The sequence below is a fragment of the Mus caroli genome, unplaced genomic scaffold (genome assembly GCF_978045245.1).
Source record: "Mus caroli unplaced genomic scaffold, Mus_caroli_1 scaffold_1, whole genome shotgun sequence".
NCBI lineage: Eukaryota > Metazoa > Chordata > Mammalia > Rodentia > Muridae > Mus > Mus caroli.
The window spans coordinates 35,004,606-35,023,053 of record NW_028227256.1 but is presented as its reverse complement, the minus strand read 5'-3'; the positions used below and the strand labels follow the sequence as shown (position 1 = coordinate 35,023,053).

Here is an 18,448-nt window from a genome sequence, read left to right as displayed (position 1 = left end):
GCATTGAGATAACCTCTGATAACAATTCTAGATTGCCTCTAGGCGTAGGTGGTTGTCCGACCTTCAAGTATCTGAACAGGTTGTGGAATTTATATACTTAGGAATATAAGGCCGGTGTTGGGCCACGGAAATGACAATAGCGATATCCTGCCAGCATTTAGCCTTCTGTCAGTACAGAATTAACTGAAAATACAGAGACACACCTTTACACAAAGTGAAGAAAAGTTACTCCAACAGTCATCACACGCTAGTTGTTGATTTATTAGTTTTATCAGAATTATCAGTTGACTAATCCCACCACCCCAGGCAAGTCCCTTTTCTTCCTCGGCTTAGGCTCCGGGTTGAGTCAATATAACTCTGCTGCCTCTGCCACCAACATCTTTTTGTCTTTTTCTCCTTTCATTGTAGTGTTTGGCAAAACCCATGTCCTGGCTAACCTGGACTATGACAAGACCTCAGTGCCTCTCACAGCTGCAGAGTGACAGATCCCCATACTTCACAGAACTCTTCATTCTCCCATCCTCCATTTGCCTCCCTAGCTTCCTTTGTATGGATATAATGGTCCCTACAGCCTATGCCACTCTCGGCTTCATGTTTCACAGTTTCTAGAATGTTCCCTGGTCTCCGTTCCTCGCCCATGTGGCTCCGGTGTTTCCCTAACAGAACCAACCTCTCAGTCCGTTCTGTAACTTTCCTCACAGGTTCCCACTGTGCCTGCAAGATTGCCCTCAGATGGTAGCCCTGAGCCTAGCCTGCAGCTGTTGCCTCTCTCACCACACTAAAAGCCTTTTAAAGACAGGAAATCAATATGTTTGGCCACGGGCATACAGGGTGTACCATATGACTGATTACTTGCTGGGTCACAATGAATGTTGTGAACTGTGTTGGTTAAATACAGACCTGAATGTATGTTTGAGAGTGTTAAGTCCTGGCAAACCAACTCTGCTTCCAACACCCTCCGTTCACGTGGGCTTGAGCCACGCCCCCTTATTATTTCATCTGTCAGCATAATGGATGGAATGCTTTGTAATAATAAGCACTACCTGGCCATGTAAGTCACTGTGAGCAGACCACTGTCAGTATATATATGTATGTATATATATATATATATGTATATATATATATATATATATATATATATATATATGGAATTTACTGCCAGAGGCCAAGTGAATGTGTAGCAGAATTCATGTCCTTTTATCCATAACCCTAAAAGGGTCATTGACCTGCGTTCTTATGGGCTTCTTAAGGTATCAGAAATGATTAAATTAAAAAAAAAATCAATTTTAATGAAGCTTAGGAAAGGAGTGAAAAGGTACAGCTCCCCCAAGGATTCCCAAGTGTGGGGTCCAGATGGGTCATCTTAGGTGCTGTCTCCAAAGCCTAGCTCACCTTCGATAAGGAAAAAATATAGACTTTATAAAAATAAATAGATGGGTAAGTGAACGTTGACAATAAAGTTAAAATAAGAACTTTCTGAAGTAGATAAAAATAAACCCTGGGCAAACTTGTTCATAACACAGACTCTAGAATTTATCTACCGTTTATTTCTTCTCGCCTCTCGGTTCTGTTTCTTTTACAGAGAAAGACATCTTCTTTCCACTTTCTTTCAATTTGACACAAGCTAGGGTTATCTGGGAAGAGGGAACATCAACTGAGAAAACGCCTCTATCAGATCGGCCTGTGGACAAGTCTGTGGGACAGATGATTGATGTGGGATGGTCCAGCCCACTGTGGGCGGCGGCCTTAGTTGTATCAGGAATAGAGGAGCAAGCCATTAGAGGCAAGCCAGTGAAGTGAGCAGGGTTCCTGCGTGGTCTCTGCTTCAGTTCCTGCATCCAGGTTCCGTCCTGACTTCCCTTCCCCGTGGGTTGTAAACTGTAAGGTGAAATAGGCCCTTTCCTCCTTAAGTTGTTTTTTGGTAATAATGTTTGTTGCAGCAAAAGAAAGCAAACGAGGATGGGACAGTTTGTTTATTTGCTTGAGAAAAATACAGAAAAAAGTAATCTTTGATTATGAAAGAAGAGGAAAAGTGTTCACAAGTTATTTTTCAGTCTCAAAAATAAAGTTTTGGTGTTTTTCTTATTGAAAATAACTGCTGTGTAGAGACAGTTTTTCAAAACTCCTCACAAGCCTCATTTCCCGCCCAGCCCCCCAACCCCCCGTGGTATTTCCGTACACAAGCTGGTGGTGTTGCAGCTCGTTCTGAAACTCCTGCAATTACACTTTATCTATCTCTTCAATTGTGGGTCCAGAGAAACAGGCAACTTTCTAGAGGTGGGGAGGGAATACTGAAGGTGAATTCATAAAGGAGAGCGAGCAAGTGGAGCAAAGGGGGAATAGGTTAAAATTGAGACAGACATATATATTTCACATGTACATATACATACACAGAAAGAGATATTTTGATTATCTCCTGTCTCTCTGGGAAAGGAACCTCAGGTTTGCAAAGTCAGTTTAAAAAAGAGTACTGCTGTTTTCTAAGTGCCTGCAAACTCCTTTCAAATATCTTAAGGTGGAGAAGGAACCAAAGTGTTCAGTTCTAGGGCAAGGAGTTGGTTGCCTTAATGTTTGAGCATTCCAACAATAAAGACTATCACAATAATCATGCAGTCTCCCATTGAACAGACACCACAGAGGCGGGGAAAATGGGCCTTATGAGACGACTGTTTTTTTTTTGCTAGGTGTATTTAGCATCCATGAATAAATGTGTGTAGCTGCTGGTTTTTTTTTGTTGTTGCTGTTGTTTGTTTTTTAACCATCACAAGGGAAAGCAATTTTCTTCAGGTCTGTGTGTTGCAAGTGGGAAAGGCAGGTAGAGCACAGGACCGGCAATGGTAAGATTGTGTGGGACGTCGTGCCTGGGCACAGCCGAGCTGGCTGCCAGCAAGTGACCTGGCATTCCCGCAGACCCTTGTGGGCCGCGGTTCTCCGCTCGCCGACGGAGCATGTGTTAGCCTGTGAGCGTCCTGGCCGCCGCTAGGTGGCGCCGCACATCAGTCGGAGCGCGGTGCGGCAACGCGTTTCGCGCCTCGGCCGACCCTGCGCGGTCGTCTACCCGGTTAGTCCCGGCACCCGCGCCCTCCGCGGCGGCTGGGGAGCCCGGGCGGGGCGGGGCGGGGCGGGGCGCGGCTGCGCGTCGCTGCAGCACCATTAGCCAGCCGGCCCCGGCGAGAGGCAGCGTGGTGATGCGGCGGGTCCCGCGCCACCTCCGCCCAGCCAGCCGCACGGTCACGTGCAGCCGAGGCGCTGCTCTCCAGCCCCCCCTCCCCGCGGGCGCCGGCGCGAGAGGAGGGCGGGGCCGGGGTCGCCTCGGGCCGGGCGCGAGCAGCGCGCGTGCGCCGCGCCCGGTGAGTGCGTGCGGGGCCGGGCCAGCGGGCCGCGGCGGGGACGGGAGGGGGAGCCGGGCGCGCGCCGGAGGAGCGGCGGGGGAGGGGCGGAGCTGCCGCGGAGGCGCGAGGCGGGCGCAGCGACTGAGGGAGCGTGGGCCGCGGTGCGGTGCGGTGCGGTGCGGCTGGGTGGCCGCCTGACCGGTTGCCTTCCCCGGCGTTCCCCTCAGCCGCGGGGAGGACACTGAACGACGGCGGCGCCCGCGAGGCCCGAGGAAGCGGCTGGGCCCGGGCATGGTGGCCTGGGGCGGCGCGGAAGGTGAGCGACCCCCGGGCCGACGGGTGGGGGAGGGGTGCCGAGCCTCCGCCGTCCCCGCCTCCGCCGCACGCGCGGCCCGTGGCGCGGGGGCCGAGGCCGGGAGCCCGCGGTGCTGCCGCGAGGCCTCCTGCCTGCCGCGCCGCGTCGCGTCGCCCCTGCGCCTCCGGTCGCCGGGTTATGTAACGCGTGACCTCCCGTTCCCGCTCCACACCCCGCGCTGCGTCGCGCGCCGACGGGGGCGCCCGCGGCCCTGCCTCGGAGTTCCGCCGCCGGCGTCGCAAGTCACCGGTCCCTCCTGCGCCGGCGCCTGGCCGGCCATTCATTCCCTCGCGCGTTCGAGTGTCCGCTCCGCCAGCGTTTGCAGAACGTGGCAGGGGGCACCCGGGGCCCGCGCCGAGGGTCTTCGCTCGTCCCCGGTACGTCGGCTTCTCCCCTCTGCCTTGCTCTCAGGCATCCCGGAGGCAGTGTTTCTCTCACTCCTTTTCCCTTGTCACTTATCTGTCCCCTTCATGTGCAGGACACCTGTCCCTAAGTGTTTGTACAGGTGCTCAGTTCACACTTGGGTGTGCTGTTAAAATAACAGTCGGGGTGCACCGAGGGGGCACTTGTTTGTTTGGAGACTCTTCCTGTCCTGGGTTTGCAAAGCCCGGACCTTCCTGTAGTATCGTTCCTTGATTGTTTAAAAAACACACAGGTGATACATGCCTAGGATCTCACCGTGTGTTTCTTGGTGTTTCTTGGGTATAAAGTAGAAACAAGAGACCTCATAAAAAGGATTTGTAACTATTAAGGGCTATGTAACAGCTCTTAAATTATTTGCTTGGTCTCTGGCTTCTCTGGTACCTGTTCTTCCTTTACGTAGAATAATAATACCACAATCTTGTTCCTGTGGAGTGTACATTAGCTCAGCTTAGCAATACCTCCATAAGTCTGTTTTCCCACATTGACCGGGCTTTGCCCAGGCAATGCTGCTAGAATACCTTTCCCGCCCTTTCAGTGCTACCTGTGCTGGACACTTGGAAGCTTACCTGGAGCTCTCCGTCCAGGAATTCAGTCTGCACGAGTGCACTCGTTCATTGCTTAGCCTGCTTACTTGCCACTTTTCTTGAATTTCTGTTTTCTTGTTTGTGTCTTGTAGGTCCTTTGAGGTCAGTATGTACCAAAATCGTGTATCTTGTCATGAAAGTTTACTCCTTTTTATGGTAAATAATGCATATTTGTTCATTTTCTTAAGGGTGGGAATCACTTTTAACATTAAATCTCTATGTCATCTCAGGTAGAAAAATACAAATTTTCAAAATTAATGTGCTGAAATATGTAACTCCACTTCTTTAACACTGAAAACTAAGACTCGAAATAGAAAGGAAGGAAAGCCTGTTCCCAACAACCAGTCACTGTAAATACGTTCCAGAGGCTACATAGACCTATATTTAACAAGCATACTGTATCCAATGGCATTTGAAGTGGAGAGATCAAAGCATTTACATATGGGCTTGGATTTTGCCTCTGCTAGTTGGACAAGCTTTTCATTCATATTTGGAAGACATCATTTTCCAGTTTGGGTAGCCGACTAATAAAGTAGTTCTTAAGTGAAAGGCATTTAATAAGACTATGAAACTACAGGTACTAGGTGAGTGTTTTCTGTAGCATACTCTTGTAGTTGTGTACTAAATAGGGCCTGATATGCTGGAGAGAAGACCATGAGAAGAAAACTAATCACGGGAGACCATAGGTACCTGCTGTCTACTAGTCAGCAGAGACTGAGGGCTGGCATGATTCTTAGTGTTTTATTAGAATGAAAGGGATTGAAATCATAGTATGAACCAGGCTCCGTTCATCTCAGAAGTCGGTAGGCAGAGGCAGGGGTATCTCTGGTAGTTTGAAGCCATCCTGATCTACATAGTGAGGTGCAGACCAGTTAGGGCCTGCATTGTTAAGACTCCATCAGAAATAAAAACCAAAGTAAATCATAGGGTAAGTTAAACAGAATGAAAAACAAACAAAAAATGCTTTTTACTTCTTGTAACAACAGTGCCAACTGAAACATTAATGTGGATATTAATAGACATTTAAAATTTTTAATTTTCTTTGAACAGAACCTGAGAGTATAAGAAGTGTGATAATTCAGAGACAAGTTGCAGGTTCTTTTAGTATCTCATCTTCTTGCAAACCATGCACAGATGCAAGTCTTAAGTTCTAGTGTTATCTTCCTTAGATTGTTAGATTAGTGTCCTCGCTGGTGCCCTTATTTTGCTTACTGTTTCTCACATAGCAATCAGGGTGATCTTTTGAAAAAGAACTTGGGTTGAACTTTCTGTAGTTAAAATCCTCCAAAAGCTCTGGGTTACATATCGAGTTTGAACCTAAGCTCCTCCTGCCATCAGGGCAGCTGTCAACATAGCCTTACCCCATGACTCTCACTATTGGATTTCAGGATCCAGGCAGATACACAGGGCACCTCTTCTGGCTGGTGGTAGCTGTTCTTGTCTTCTAGCGCTGTTCTTTACTTGAGGGAACTTTTCCTAGTTTCTAAAATAGAAGCAAGTCTCTCTCTTTTTGTTACTTGACTCTTTTGTTTGCTTTTACATTAAATTAAATATTTTTTCTCCTTTGTATTTATGATCACATATACTTTTCACTTGTTAATTATTCCCTTTAGATTTGTTGGCTCTCTCTTCCTAACTACAGGGTGGAGATCGTATCCCTAGTACTTAGAACTGTGCCTGGCACCTAATAGGCTCTTTGTAAAAATTGTTAACAATAATTGCTGTAGTTGATTTGAACACTTGACATCTTCAGTCCATATCCTGTCTGCTCCCATTTACTGATTGCATGACCCTGGACCAGTTAATGACTGCTGGTGCTTCATGTTATTCAGCTGTATATGACGACTAGAGTATTACCTACTTCATAGCATTACAGGAGTAATACATGTTAAAGAACACAGGTCTGAGTTTCCTATGCTATGTGTAAAGGCCAGAGGTTTATGTCCGAGGCCTTCCAGTTGCTCACTACCTTAGCTTTTGAGTCACAGTCTGTCACTGAAGCTGGAGCTTGCCATTTGGGCTGGACGGGCTGACCCTAAGATCTGTATCTGCTGGAGCACCAGGTTTTTTATGTCCTCATGTTTGCAGAACGGGTGCTTACTGAGTCTTCTCCTCAGTCTTACTAAATAAAACAAAACAAAAATAACAAAAAACGTTAAACATAATTGTTTCATGTACCAACATCATTTTTGTTGTGTTTTTTTTAGAGACAGGGTTTCTCTTTGTGCTGTCTTAGACCAGCCTGTAGATCAGAGCCGGCCTCAAACTTAAGAGATCCACTTGCCTCTGACTCCAGAGTTTTGGGATTAAAGTTGTGTGTCACTGTTGATGTGAGATAAAATTGAATTCATTTTTATATTTGATTTTTTTTTAATGAAATTTTGTTGCTTACCAAAACTTGACTTTTTAAATACTTTCTCCATCTAGAATAAAATAAAAAATAAACTGCTGAGAATAGCCTCACTTTAGTTTTATTGTGTATATAAGATTTATCTTTCAATCAAAAGAAGATGCTAAGTAATTTTCCCTACAGCCACCCAGCAGAGTGGCTTTCCTATGCTTTGCTTTGAGATTGTACTAGAAATATGATCGTGGTGAGAGAGCTTGCTGGGGCTTCTTGTTTTCAGACAGGAAAATTGTTGGGGATCTTATGGAAGTCTGTTTTTTTTTTTTGTAGTGTTTAGAAAGAAGAGGTGTTTGATCATCTCTGGTGGGATATTTTCTGCCATCTTGCACAAGGAATTTTTCCCTACATGCTATATTCTGTTTCTCAATTTGGCACTTAAAGCAACCTAGTGATACTCTACAACCCTACCTTTTGGTCTCTTTTTTTAATGTGTTATTTTTTTTTTCCTTTAGAGTTTATGGAAACGAGACCATGACTTTGTAATAATAGTGTTAATGCATCCTAAGTTATTCTTACTAATGTAAGACTCTGCACATGGCAATTATATTTGCTTAACACTAGATATTTTTACTTCGCATATGTCCTTGGCAAAATGGATTTTTGTAATTTCTTTTACATCTCATTCTCAATTTTAAGTCAGGATTCTAAGCCTTGTGCCTGAAACTTAGAAATACTGCTTGTCTTTTTAACATTTGTTCCAAAATGTAGTAATAATAGGTAAGTTACTATGTATGGACTATCTTCCAGGGCTCTTTGCTAAGTGGCTTCTCATTTAATATTCAGAAGCACTGTATAAAATTGGCACACTTAGGAAGACACAGGTTTGTAGAGATGGTAGGTTGGGTCACATGGTACAAAAGGAACTGGGAGTTTCACTGCTCCCTGATTCATGACCAAGGGTCCTAACGCCCTTGCAAGCGTTTCATTGTTGTCATATGTTTGCAAGTGTATGTTCCTTACAATTAGGGTGCCTGATCCCTGGAAGTTGTAGTTAGAGGTGTTTGCAGGATCTGAGATTTGTACTCTGGGCCTCATGATTGCACAGCAAGCTCTTTTAACCATGGAGCCATCTCTCCAGTCCCAGAATTGTAGTTTATGAAGAATTTAATACCCATTTAAACATGGACATTGAGGGAGAGGAAACGCAAGATGTGAGAGAGGAGAGTTAGTGTGTAAGTGAGCTTTGTAAACCTAAGACAGAAGGAAGTCTGGACTTCTCAAAAGAGACCATCAACATTTAAGTGTCTTAACAGTGGTATGGATGATTTTGTGACTTTTAAAGTTACATTGTTCTGAGGAATGTATCCTTAGAAAATTGACACCAGGAAGGAGTTAGATTTTTGTCATAATACAGCTACATTGTATGCTTTCCTTCTTGGTCAGGAAGAGATGATTTGAAAAACCTATGTATTTTTAATTGCATTCATTTATTTTGTTTGCATATGGCTATATGCGTCAGTATGTATATATAGAAGCCAGAGGACAATTTGTGTGAAGGTGATCCTCCTACCACATAGGTTGTGGTGATCAAACTTGGATCCTCATGCTTCAACCCCCTTTTAAAATTTACATTTATTGATTTGTGTATGTGTGGAGGTCCGAGGACATCTGGTAGGAGTGAGACTTTTCTTTCTACTGTTTATTTCCCAGCTATTGGACTCATTGCATCAGGCTTGACTTTTAAGAACCTTTGCCCACTAAGCTATCTTACTGGCTCATGAAAAACCTTTTATAGGCTGGTTTGGTCCTGTGGCTCTGTGTATGTGAGCTTGCATGTGTGTAGGCCAGAGGGTGTTGGTGTTCAGGTGCCATCCACTGTTTTTTTTTTTTTTTTTTTTTAAAATAAAACAGGGTTTTTCACTGGCTTTGGAATTTGGACAGGTAGGCTATGCTGGCTGGCTAAGGAGAATATTAAGTCTCCGTTTCACCAGCACAGCTGTGTACCACCAAACCAGGTTTTGCTGCTGTTGTTTTACGTAGGTTCTAGTGTTTGGATTGAAGTTTACCATCTGTGTATCTGTCTGTCCCCATGGCTTTCCATGTGAGTAGGGGTGGACAAAAAAAAGTCTGATATTAGCATTATGTATGATTGTACTTGAGTCTAGCATGAGTATGAACCAGGATTTTGCTCTCTGGCTTAGTCTTTCTGGATCCCACTGAAAGTTTAAGAGGAACGTCTTGAAGGTTTAGTCATACAACAATGGTTATATAATATCTGAACTCTCATTCTTACATCTGAGATTACTAAGACTGTACCATTTCACCTTTTAGGCACAGTCTGAATTATGTTGCTGAAATTCTGATTTAGGTTCGTTGAGTGCAGGATCTTCTTTCCGTTGTGCTGGACATTGATCTATGAAGTAGATTAGTAGGCTACCTCTCTTCCACCGAGCTGTAGCCTGGCAAATTGTTAACTGCTTGTGCAACCTTGGGGAAAGGCCCCATGAAACTTCAAAGTAAAGCAAATCCTGAGTTTCAAGGGCCTCCTGACCTTTCCAAAAGGAGATGCAGAGGAAATAGCTGTCTCCTGCCTCACACATAGTCTGAAAGGATTGCTTCTGGTGAGGATTGTAACGTTTCTATCGATGCCATAGAATGGGAAACCCAGGCTGATGTTTGTTTCAGTCAAATGTTTTTCCTTTATGTAGCTTCTGTTGTAAGTTGGGTTTATAGATACTTTCTGTTTTTTTGTTTGTTTGTTTTGTCTTCCTCTTTATTTTTTATTTTATTTCGTTGGTGTTTTGCCTGCTTGTATGTCTGTATGTGGTGTCAGATCTTGAAGTTCCTGACAGTTGTGTCCTGCCATTTGGGCACTAATAATTGAACCTGAGTCTCTGGGAGAGCAGTCAGTGTGTTTTTAACCGCCGAGTCACCTCTCCAGTCCCACTTTTCTGGTTTGTTTGTTTGTTTGTTTTTTGGTTTTTTGAGACAGGGTTTCTCTGTGTAGCCCTAGCTGTCCTGGAACTCAAGTTGTAGACCAGGCTGGCCTCGAACTCAGAAATCCGCCTGCCTCTGCCTCCCGAGTGCTGGAATTAAAGGCGTGCACCACCACGCCCGGCTTTTTCCGGTTTTTAAAATACTCATTTGTCTGAAAATTTTGGTATTTGTCATTTCTTTGAATTGAATTATTTGATCTAGATAATTTACTGAAAAAGAAGTGAGATTTTTGTGGTTGAGATGGAAGTATTACTAATGAATTTGTTAGACTGTAAAGTGTTCTGAAGATTGCTGTTTGGAGTTTTAGTGCTTAAGAGGCAGTACTGACACTCTATAGATTTGTAATAGTGGAGGCTAACGTTCTTCTGCAAGTCCATTACTCCTAATAGAAGATGTTCTAATTGTCTTTTAAAGATCATACTAAACTCTCTTGAAATTAACTTTCTCAGAATCTGTTAGGTATAGTAGTAGCTGTTATGGTAGATACCTGTAGTCCAGGAATTGGAAGGTAGAGGCAGGAGAATCATGGTTGTGACCATCATCCTCAGCTACCTAGTGAATTTAAGGCCAGACCCGGCTATGTGAGAACCAGTCTTAAAACAAACACACTCCAACCAACCAAAGCATAGTGTACTAAATGAGCTCAATTAAATGGAATTATCCTTTGAGTATCTTGAAGAATGTAGCATCTCATCTTTTTTTTTGTTTGTTTGGTTGTTTTTTTTTGTTTTTCGAGACAGGGTTTCTCTGTGTAGCCCTGGCTGTCCTGGAACTCACTTTGTAGACCAGGCTGACCTCGAACTCAGAAATCCGCCTGCCTCTGCCTCCCGAGTGCTGGGATTAAAGGCGTGCGCCACCACGCCCGGCTGTAGCATCTCATCTTTAAAGGCAGCAGTTTTCTTTCTATATATGAGAAGTCTCAGCATGAAGGCAAGGGAAGAATACAGAAGTTTTGGCAACTTAAGTTTTCTCCTTTTTATGTTCATTTGTAGTTACATTGAATTTAATGATTAGTAAGAAAAGAGACTTTCAAAAATGGAACATATAGAAAAGTCACACATATGCACACATACTGCATAGGGTGTGTACAGTGTGTGTGTGTACTTGTGAGGTCAGTGTTGGTGTTCTCGATTGTTCCCTCCCTTATTTTCTGTGATAGGCACTCTCACTAATCCTGTAGCTCATCCATTCAGCTAGTCCAGGCTGGTCATTGCCCAGTGAGCTGCAGAGATTCACTTCAGACTCCAGGGATTAAAGGTGCATGCCACCATGGTGGGCTTTTTTAATGTAGGTGCTGAAGACTCTAACTCAGGGTGTCATGCTTGAAGGACAGTCGCTTTGCTATGGAGCCACTTCCCCAACACCAAGTTAGGTCATATTTTTAAACTTTATAGTTCCCCCAAGGAAATTATTTCTAGTTGCACATCACTGATGCTCATTTACCTTGTAAGTTTTACTTTGTACAGTGGAATGCACAAGATGAAGATTTAAGCTTCTTAGATTGATACTCAAGGCCTTCTGTTACCTTCCTCAGCTATGTTAGTTCATCTACTACAGCTGACCGTGGGACCTACTTCTCAGTTAAATCTAGAATGTTGCCTTAAGCGTCTCTGTATTTTTTGTAGATTCATGATTTTTTTTTCTCTTTCTAACTGCTGTTTCTCTCTTACCCTGCTCCTTTCTACCTTTAACAGCACACATATTCATTACTGCTCTCAGCTTATATCTCCCTTTAAGTGTTGCTTTGGTAGTTTTCTTCTCCAACCTGAATTTGATTGCTTTCTCTGTGCACTGATGCATTCTGTCAGTGCTTCTAATGTAGGATCTAGTATTTAGTTTTATGTAAGTCTTTCATCTCTTGATTACCTTGCATTATGGTTTGCACTTTACTTACCTTGAAAACTGCAAATGACAGTGTGTTTGAAGGTCACTGTTAATCTGATCTGGATTAGGAAAGGAGGAATGTGGGCAAGCAGACAGGGAGGACAGTCACCTGTAGTATGCATCCTATGGAATTCACGCAGGTGAGCTCCATGTGGCAGCATTTGCTCCTTCCCTTATATGCTCTTTTCCTCTCAGCTCCTGGGCTAGTCTCTGTCTTCACTTCCCCTCTGTGTACACATTAAATATCAGCAAAACCAGCCATGACTAGTTTATGAATTACCTGGGAAATCTATAGAAATACAAATTTCTAGCCCTGCCCAAAACCTGTAGTCTCTGAATCAGAATCATTTAAGTTGGGATGCAGTGGTCTGTGTTTAGTTTTATAGGCCTGTTACGTTTTTCTGATGCTCAGGAATGAGAACCACAGCCCCAGAGAAAAACTCCCTTCTTTGATATTATATTACTTCAGTTCCTTACCTGTTTTGTCCCTACTACTAGACTTGGGTGTATGACCCATGAAAGCCTGTGGTTTCAAAGTTTACTGTGATTGACTGCAGTCTTGACGTTTCCTACAGATAATTATTTGCTGCTTTTCCACAGGCATGGCCAACAGTGTTTTACTTCCTCGTTGGACTTCTGTTTTTTTTTTTTTTTTTTTCTCATGCTCTATTGCCTACTCATAGTCTTAAGCTTAGCTAGCTTTCTTACACAGTTCAGAACCACCTGCCTAGTGATGGTTCCTCCCGTAGTAGTCTGGGCCCTCTTACATTAATTAAAACTGGAGGCAGTACTTCAGAGACTTGTTTGCAGGTCAGTTTGATCTAGGTAGTTAGTGGAGGCTTTCTTCTTAGATGACTCTTAAGCTAAGTAGGACAAGGAGTTAGAAAATTTGTTGGCATTTGCCATAACAGTGTATCCAGATAGATTATAAAAGACAGTAAGATGTATAAACTAAATGTGGAATAAATAATACTAAAATGTTTAAGTGTTCTTAAGTTTACTAGCACATAGGCTAAGCTGCTGGAAAAGACCGTGGATCCAGTGCAAACAATATTGAGACTTTTCTCTTGCCTGTGATAGTTCAAAGGTGGGCAGCTAATCCAGAGTGGGCAACATTTCAGTTCTCAGGCTATTCAGGGCCACAGTTTCTTTTTATTTAGCCATTCTCTAGGGATTACAGTTGAAATTATTTTACTTTACAAATGCATTCTTGAATTAAGCAATTTTTTTTTTTTAAGAATATAGGATATTTGATCCCTGATACTAGGAAGGTAAACATAAGGAATATGGCAGACACTTTTTCTGTGCATTTTGCCTTACTGACCAGAATTTGGTCACATCCATACTCTTGATTTTAGAGGCACCTAAGAAATGTAATTAACAGTTGCCAACTCTGTATCCTATTAAAGATGCAGGAAATATGAAAGAAAATTTGAAAATTGAAGATAGTGCCTTTTTTTTTCTCCTTTTGTTTTCTTTCTTTCTTTCTTTCTTTCTCTCCTTTTTTATTTTTTTTCCTACATAGCCTTGTTATTTTGGTCAGGGATGATTGTCTTAAAAGCTTTTCTTTTTATTTTTATTTATTTTTATTTTTAAAAGATTTATCTATTTATTATATGTAAGTATACTGTAGCTGTTTTTAGACACCCTAGAAGAGGGCATCAGATCTCATTACGGATGGTTGTGAGCCACCATGTGGTTGCTGGGATTTGAACTCAGGACCTTCGGAAGAGGAGTCAGTGCTCTTAACCGCTGAGCCGTCTCTCCAGCCCTTGTTTTTGTTTATATATATATATATGTTAGAGTGGTGTATCTGTTAATGGTATCTTAAAATTACTTTTATATGTACAGGTGTTTTGCCTACATTTATGTCTCTACCACATGTGTCATTAGTGCCTGTGGAGGCCACAAGTGGTTATCATTCCATGGAACTGTAGCTACAGGTGGTTGTGAGCCTCCATAAAGGAGCTGGGGGTTGAACCTTGCTTGGTTCTTTAAAATAGCACTTAGTTGTCTAAATTGTGGAACCATTGGGCCATTTTTCCAGCCCATGAATAAGGGTTTTGTTTTGTTTTGTTTTAATAAAGGTATAAAATGAGAGTAGAGTATAGGGTTGGTCAGGTTCAACTCTGTCTATAAAGAGCTAAAAGTTTGGTGATTTTTAAAGTTAGTGACTTAGGACCACGTTGGCTCTCTGTCTCTACTTTATTTGCATATGGACAAGTTGGAATTAGTCTAGGTAGACCTTATATTTAGGGTTTGTTTGTTTGTTTGTTTATTTTTGTTTCTTTTTTTTTTTTTTTTTTTTTTCGAGACAGGGTTTCTCTGTGTAGCCCTGGCTGTCCTGGAACTCACTTTGTAGACCAGGCTGGCCTCGATCAGAAATCTGCCTGCCTCTGCCTCCCGAGTGCTGGGATTAAAGGCGTATTTAGGGTGTATTTTCCTCCTTAGTTCTGTTAAAAATATGACTGCTAATGTGTCTACCACAGATAGATACTAAATTCTCTGGTGGGAAAGCATCCTTTTTTTTTTTTTTTTCTATTTTTTAAAACAATTACACTTAATTTGTGTGTATGGTGGGTGGTAGGTGTGGGTATATGTATATGTGTGTGTGTTTTAGGAAACAACCTGTGACAGTCCCAGTGCTCCCTCTACAGCAGCAGTTGCAACCTTCCTAATGTGACCTTTAAAACAGTTCCTCATGTAGTGGTAACCCCAGCCATATAATTATCTTTATTGTTACTTTATAACTGTGATTTTGCTACTGTTACAAACCATGTAAATATTTGATATACAGGATGTCTGATGTGTAACCCATGTGAAAGGGTTGTTTGACCCCAAAGGGGTCATGACCCTTAGGCTTATCAGACTTGGCATGTTTACCTGTTAGGCCATCTCACTGTTCTGTTTTTACTGAATTGTACTAAACTAGATTGATTCAGTAGAAATGGTTTCCATAGCAACACGTGATAATATCATTGTTGTTTTCTCATTTGAAACTATGGGAACATTAATTTTAAAGAAAAGTATAACTGGGCCTGACAGCACACACCTTTAATGCAGTCTTCAGGAAGCAGAGGGAGGTGAGTCTCTGCATTTCAGGCCAGCTTGGTATACATGGCAAGCTCCAGGCCAGTGAGCCCTGGGTCTAAAATCACAGATAGATTAGCAGGTCAGCTCCATCAGTATTCTAGCTTCTCTATCCTAGAAGGCAACAGTAGTTGGCCTGTCTGTTCTGTAGAAGTGTTGTGAAGATCAGTCACAACATGAACACCAGTCAGTAATGGGAGGAGTCGAACAGAAAACTCCCAAGAAAAGATAATTAGGGTCACTTCCAGAAAAGGAAGGCCAAATCCATTCTTGTTTTGGTTTGGAGAGTGCTCGTAGCTACCTTTATTAATAAAGCTCTTGGAGTTCTGTGCAGACTTCCTGTTGCTTAAGATAATGCCTTAGCTGAGTGTGGCACTTGTCTGTTGTCCCAACTGCTTCGGGGGCTGGGGTAGGAGTTAGGAGACCCTGACTTAAAACCTAAAAAAAAAGTATATCATTTCATATAGAAATTATTGTATTGTGGTTGAAAAAAAAAGCACAAGAGACTAAAGATGGAGGAAGAATACCCCTCAATGAAGTGGTGGAGGTAGTTACTATAAAGCTTGACTGAAACAGCCTGTGGGGTACTATCTTATACATAACACTGTTTTTAGAATGTGTACCATGTTGGTTTATAATCCCTATAAACAAGTCTAGAAATAAAAGCTAGTATTTGTGCTTTCATGGACATAGTTCCTGGGCCCTTTCAGTTGTGTGTGTAGCTTTTATGTTCACATTAAATAGCTTGGTGTGTATCCCTTCAAATTCAAAATCCTTACGTTCATATGTAGGTTGGATCTGCTAGGCTTCATAAGGTATGACATTGAAGAATGTCTGTACTGCTTTTAAAATGTAGAAATCATAGCCTGAGACATTTGAGAATCATAGCCTGAAACATTGATGTGTGGCTGGTTCTGTATGGCTGAGTCAAAACAGTCTCAAAAACATATTATAGAGGTTGTTGTTGATCTGATGTAAAACCCCAACTTTTTTTTTTTTTTTGGTTTTTCAGGACAGGGTTCTATGTATAGCCCTGGCTGTCCTGGAACTCACTTTGTAGACCAGGCTGGCCTTGAACTCAGAAATCCACCTGCCCCTGCCTCCCGAGTGCTGGGATTAAAGGTGTGTGCCACCACGCCCAGCTAAAACCCCAACTCTTTATGGACAAAATAAGAGTGCATTGGTACAGACACTCTCAACTCTTTTAGGCCCTTGGGCTTGTACTTCATTTATTTAACCATTTCCTGAGGGCAGAACTTGGCCTTTGTAAATTGCCTTTGTGTTTGGTCTCTGATTGCCCCTGATTCCACGAAAAATGTGATAGGCTGCATTGCACAGATTTCTTGGAGCTTTGACTCTTCCCAGCTTTGTGCTTCCCGTCCTCCTATTTTGCCAGTCTCATCTCGTAGCATGCTTCTAACTTTATGCCTTTAAAAAGGTATTTAAAATTACATCAAAATGCTTATTAGAACATAAAAACCTAACATTTTGATGATCCTTTTTTTTTTTTTTAAGTTTCTATGTGTAAGGTTGTTTTGCTTGCTTGTATGTCTCTGTAACACATTCATGCCGAGTAACTGCAGAGGCCAGAAGAGAACATTGGGTACTCCTAGGACTGGAGTTAAAGACAGTTGTGTATCACTATGAGAGTACTGTCAGTGGAGCCCACCACAGTCCTCTGACAGAGCAGCTGATGGTCTAGGCTGCTCGGCCATCTCTTCAGTCTTAACCATTTTGTAAAATGGGAAGTTCAGTAACATCAATACAGTGTGCAACAGATGTTACCGCCATTCATCTGAAGATTCCTTTCATCTCGACCTAGATGCTTCCTGTTATTACCCCCAGGTCCTCAACACACCATCCCGTTTTCAGTCTCTTGTAACTACGTTAAGTATCTAATCTGAGTGTGATGGTAGAGTATCTTTTTTTCCCTCTAGCTTTTTGGCTTTGCTTTAAAAAAAAGTTGTGAGTTTTACATATGGCCGCCTTTGTTTAGCATAATATTTTCATGACTATGCTGTAGCATATGTTAAATTTTCTAAGTGTAAGTAACATTTCATATGTGTATATGGCACATTTTGTTTTTGTGGTCTTATATTAATGTACATTTGGGGTTGTTTGTATCTTTTAGCTACTATGAATGCTGCTGCTCTGAATATAGGTGCATAGATAAATGTTTCCCTACTTAGAGTTTGGATATATACTCAGAAGTGGACTTAGATAATTATAATAATTCTGCTGTAATGCTTTGAATTTCTGTGGGATGTTGGAGCATCTTTTAAGTATATTCCCAGGAGTAGTGGTATAGCTGGGTCTTGAGGTAGAACTATTCTCAGTTTTCTAAGAAATTGCCAAATTGATTACCGAAGTGGTTGTTCAGGTTTGCACTCCCATCAGCAAAGTGTTCCCCTTGTTCCACATCCTAGTGAGCATGTGCTATCTCTTTGTGGTTTTGATCTTAGCTATTCTGATGGGTATAAGATGAAACCTCATAGTTATTTTGATTTGCATTTTTCTGGTGACTAAAGACTTTGAAGACTTGAAGTGCTTCTCAGACATTCAAGATTCCTCTGTTGAGAACTCTGTTTAGTTCTGTACCCCATCTTTTAATTGAGCGATTTGGTTTGTTGGAATCTAACTTCTTGAGTTCTTTGTAAATTTTAGATATTAGCCCTCTGTTAGATGTAGGGTTGGTGAAGATCCTTTCCCAATGTGTACGCTGCCAATTTGTCCTTTTGACAGTGTCCTTTGCCTTTGCTTTGTGTTTTTATGAGGTCCCATTTATTAATTGTTGATCTTAGAGTCTGAACCATTCGGGAAATTGTCTCCTGTACCAATGTGTTCAAGGGTATTTCCTACTTTCTCTTCTGTGACATTTAGTGTATCTGGTTTTATGTTGGGGTCTTTGATCCACTTGGACTTCATTTTTGTGCAGGGTGATAAATATGGATCTATTTGCATTCTACATGTAGACATCCAGTTAGACCAGCACCATTTGTTGAAGATGCTTTCATTTTTCTATTGTATGGTTTTGGCTTCTTTGTCATAAATCAAGTGTCCATAGGTGTGTGGGTTTATTTTTGGCTCTTCAATTGGATTCCATTGATCAACATGTCTGTTTCTGTACCAATACCATGCAGTTTTTATCACTATTGCTCTGTAGTACAGCTTGAGGTCAGGGATGGTGATCTTCCTGAAGTCCAAAACAATAGTTTTAGCTATCCTGGGTTTTTTTTTTTTGTTTTTTCTATATGAAGTTGAGAATTGGTCTTTCAAGCTCTTGTTAAAAGTTGTGTTGGAATTTTGATGGGGATTGCCCTGTAGATTGCTTTCGATAAGATGGCCATTTTCACTATGTCAGTCGTACCTTTCCATGAGCATGGGAGCTCTTTCCATCTTCTGATATCTTCAGTTTCTTTCTTTCTTCAAGGACTTG

At 42.2% G+C, this 18,448-nt stretch overlaps 1 protein-coding gene across 4 annotated transcripts in view; it reads left to right on the top strand.

The window, feature by feature from the left end:
• Positions 1–3,327: 3,327 nt before the first annotated feature.
• Positions 3,328–18,448, top strand: part of Rev1 (REV1 DNA directed polymerase) — a 73,560-nt gene continuing 58,439 nt past the window's right edge. For 2 of the 4 annotated variants that reach the window (XM_021170775.3, XM_021170766.2), the window contains exon 1: positions 3,438–3,648. The gene's annotated coding sequence lies outside the window, so the exon portion shown is untranslated. Of the gene's footprint in view, positions 3,351–3,437; positions 3,649–4,407; positions 4,851–18,448 lie in introns of those variants that run through there. The other 2 variants (XM_085836562.1, XM_085836563.1) reach the window with 2 other exon arrangements.